The sequence below is a fragment of the Dipodomys spectabilis genome, unplaced genomic scaffold (assembly GCF_019054845.1).
Source record: "Dipodomys spectabilis isolate Male_0828 unplaced genomic scaffold, ASM1905484v1 ptg000249l, whole genome shotgun sequence".
Classification (NCBI taxonomy): domain Eukaryota; kingdom Metazoa; phylum Chordata; class Mammalia; order Rodentia; family Heteromyidae; genus Dipodomys; species Dipodomys spectabilis.
Genome location: NW_024870926.1, coordinates 47,798 through 52,254, shown reverse-complemented (window position 1 = coordinate 52,254; position 4,457 = coordinate 47,798). Strand labels below are relative to the sequence as shown.

Below are 4,457 nucleotides of genomic sequence, written 5' to 3'. Positions count from 1 at the left end.
AGACTTTCCGCTAGAAGATCCATCTGTAAAAATAGTTAATGCCCCGCCCAAAGGTTCTGTAACCACAACCTTTGGAAATATCACAGGGGTTTCAGTATAAAAATGTAACAAAGGATGTTGGAGCATATGAAAGCTTATTTTATTTGTGTAAGTTAATACAGCAATTTTCCAATAATCATCAAGTTGTATTAAATGATCTAATTGTTTCTTATTATAAGGGATAATAATGTTAGGTATTTCTTGGCCAAATTATTCTCTAGCTCTTAATCTAGCCTTTAAAATCAAATTAGCACATAAAAAAGGATATGAAGCAACTATTTTTCCAGAGTTATGGGAATAATGGATCCATTCCAGTATCCCATCCTGCCAAAAACATCCTATGGAAGAAAAGCTAGTAGCCAGAATTATAAAGGACCATGTTTGTGCAATATTAATTTGCTATATTTTAGCTGTATTCAATGCTTTTTCTACCAATTTTATACAGGATAGGGCTTCACGAGTTATTTTCCTGGTAGATTTCGGATTAGGGTCTCCCTCCAACATTTTCATCAAAGGATCTAATTGTCTTGTAGTTATTTTTAAACTAGGCCGAATCCAATTACTATTCCCTAATAATTTTTGGAACTCATTTAATGTTTTTAGTTTTTAGACATAATATAATCATGTCCAATCACTTTTTCCAGATAGGTCGTTCATGTTGAACTTTATCAGTAGCTATTATCAATCCAAATTTTGTTAATTGTTCTACCATATCCTGTAATATTTTTTCTGTCTTTTCTCTAGTTTCATCGGCCATACGTATACCATCCATATAATGAATAAGATATGCCTCTGGATATTTTTGTCTAATTTGTTCTATAGCCCTTTTCACATATTGTTGACATAAGGTAGGGCTGTTTTTCATGCCCTGAGGTAGCACTTTCCATTGGTACTTATCATAAGGTTGTTTAACATTAGCGGAAGGGACACTGAAAGCAAATCTCTTGGAATCTTCTGGTTGTAATTTTATTGTAGAAAAGCAATCCTGTAAGTTTATTTTTATGTATCTACACTGTGGGACTGCAACAGGAGAGGGTAGACCTGGTTGAAGGGCTCCCATGTCATGCATGGTCTCATTAATTGCCCTTAGATCTTGTAATAATCCCCATTTTCCTGACTTCTTTTTTATTACAAAAAAATGGAGTATTCCATGAACTGGTAGTTTTTTCTATTCTTCCTTGACTCAATTGTTCTTGAACTAAGTCCTGTATGGCTTGAATCTTTTCTTGAGTTAGGGGCCATACAGGATCATCACTTTTCCATATTATTTTGTCAGCATAAAGCTGTTCCTCAGTGGCCCCTATGAAAAATTTTGCTCCTTCGATGAGGAATCTATTTGTCCTATTTGTATTTTCATGTCTTGCATGATGTCTCTGCCCCATAACGAAAAGGGCAAGCTGGGGATAACATAAGGTTTGAAGTGGCCTTGCTGCCCTTCACATACCCATTTGAGTCTCTGAGATGACTAAGCTACATTTGAAGCCATCCCTAATCCAATTAAGGAAGAAGAAGTCTACTGCACTGACCAGGCCATAGGCCAATCTTTTCCAGCTATACAGGATCTGTTAGCTCCTGTGTCTAAGAGTCCTGTCATTTGTTTTCCATTGATTTAATGGCCTTGTAAGGCATTTTATCTGTAATTTACTGAACCCAGGCTACAGTATCTGTGGTGCCAAACCCTCCTTTTCTGTTTTGAGTCAGTATGGGATTAGGCAAGTTTAGATATGAGAGTAAAAGTATTTGGCAAGGCTCTGCCCTTTATGAACTTGAATAGTCTCTTTTAGAGATCTTATCATGACCTTTATAGTGGTAGGACTGTCTGAGTCTATTACACCTGGTAAAACCTCAAAATTCTTTTTATAGTTTGAGCCACTAGTGTCCTGCAACACCAATACTTACTGTAAAAATTCATGAATTCCGTGGAATTCTTCCAAGTGAATTGCCTGCATTGGATGTCAAATGTATTCAAGGGATTTCTATACATGTATAATTATTTCTGGAGAGTTTGTGAAATTTTAATCAGAAATAATTTTAACTTATCTGTTTAAATGAGTAGTACAGAAACTAAAGTATTTCTGGTGCTTGTCTGAAAAAAAATATTTTAAAATATTCTACGTTTGTATAATGTTCATAATTTATTTTATTCTCTCCTAGATATAATTTGAATTCTATATTATTTTATAATATATAGGTTCATTAATGTGTCCTTTCAGATTTTATTCCATATAGAAAGTTTTAGATTCCTTTTTTACCTAGGTCCTAATATTATTTTTCTTTGGGATAAAATGACAATGTTGTTTAATTTCAAAAGTTTTGTAAAGTTTATGGTATGTAAACGCCTTTATGAGGTGAAGATTTAATACACTGATGCCAAACTAAATTTAATTATATGAATTACGTGTGTTGTTACACTTGTTATTTTATAATCAACTTTTTAATAACTTTTTCATTTCTTGCATCTGAAGAATGAAAAGTACGGAATACTTCACAAATTTTCATATCATCCTTGTGCAATTGCCATGTTAATCTCTGTATTGTAATTTGGGAATACGTGCTGCTGAAACATGTCGTATCTTCTAAATTTAAGTAGTTAATGATGCAATCTTTATACAGACTTATATCATTGGTTGCCTATTTGTAACAAGGAAACTATATTGTTTCTGACAATGCTACTGATCTTATTTCGCTAAAATTCTGGGAATAGTGGAAAAAAATATATTGTTCAGTCGAATGCTCACATTTGCAAATTTTTTTTGTCAATGGCAATATTAAGTCTTATTCATTTGGAATTTGATCATACTTTCAATAATTTATAGCTAGGTTCAAAGGTGATGGCTTTTTCAAGTACTTATTGATCCAACTGAATTAGTTTTGTGGAGCTACTGGATTCAAAGTAAGCCTTGCTTAAGAGCTACTTCTAACCTTATGCAGCTGACATTTTCCAAAATGAGGTCTTACTGGCACAAATGTCTACCTGACCCTTTACTCTTCTTCCATGTAGGAACAGACCAATCAGAATATCCTACCTTGACAGCATAGATTGTTTTACTTGAACAAAACTTATCTTAGTTACAAGGGATCGTAGAGAGATGAACAGTTCAGTCAGAACTGTTCAGACTAGAAGGTATTTTATCAAAATATAATTGTTTATTATATCTAACATTTCAGAAGTAACTAAAGCCAAGAAGGTGAAAAAATTGATCATATTCATGATTATTTAATGTCCTGGCCTGTCTACCATCCTACCAGGCAGGAAGTTACACTACTGCATTTCTATCACCAAATATTTACATACTTGCAGGAGAAGTCCAGATGTTTCTCCTCGTTATTGGGCCTTAAATTGCTAATGTTTTAATCAGAGTGTTTTCTCTTGCCTCCAGGCTGTAAATCTACAAAGGGTAAAGCTTTAGTTCCAACTCTATCAAACACTGAGGTAGAGATAATGGAATAATACTTTAAAACAGAGTTGCCTTTGATACTGTAACCACAACAGAACAATGCAAAACATGTGTCTTTTTCTTATATTATATATAGTTATATATTTTATATTTATATGTGCTGATTTTATATTTCACACAGTGAAACTTACTAGAATTATTTGATAATTTCACAAATAAATTAATATTTATTTATTCCAATAAGTAGAATTAGAATATAAATAATTAGGTTTAAAATGTATATTAGAATATAAATGTATCAACGCAGTGTCTTTGGTATGAACTTGTGATACATTCTAACTGTTCTTGGTCTTCTGAATTCACATGGTTAAAAAAAAAATGTTGTTTCCCTCTAATCTATAAGGGATTTTCCTCTGCTTCTCTGTTTATTGTTTTAATTCACTGGTCCCAAACTGTTTTTCTCCATATTTCTGAAGCATTCCTACTGATTATGCCCAAATTTTGCTGATAAGATATCTAACAAATATTATTCTTCTGCATGACCCAATGATTCCTAGGATCCCAGGTAACACTTACCTGCATTATCAGATAACACTGGCAAGACTTCTCACAAAGACCCATGCAACATGCAACAAAGTAATCGAAGACCCATTTCAATTTCTCATTTCCTATATCTCAGGGCCCTAATACCTTGAGATACAAGATTTAGCAGTAAGCAATTGTGAAATGCAAGGCAACTTAAAATGAAAAATGAGATCACAAAATTTGAGAGTATGTACTATAATTCAAACATTCAACTTACAGATGACCAGCCCATGTGAGTGAACAAGTTCACAAGGTGTCACAAGATTATTTTTAATACCCCTCCCCTATGATTAATGAAAGATTTTAGTCCAGCATAAGTGGGCCAAAAAATAGTTCCTGGAAGGATAGATCCATAATTGGTCTACCAAGGCCCAGAAAAATTTACTTAGAGTTCAAATATAATTCAGAAAATCATTGAGAAGATCCTTAGGGCTT

General features: G+C 33.3%; 1 pseudogene; it reads right to left on the bottom strand.

Moving 5' to 3' along the window:
- Positions 1–2,508: 2,508 nt before the first annotated feature.
- LOC122124829 lies at positions 2,509–2,605 on the bottom strand (annotated as a pseudogene).
- Positions 2,606–4,457: the final 1,852 nt, after the last annotated feature.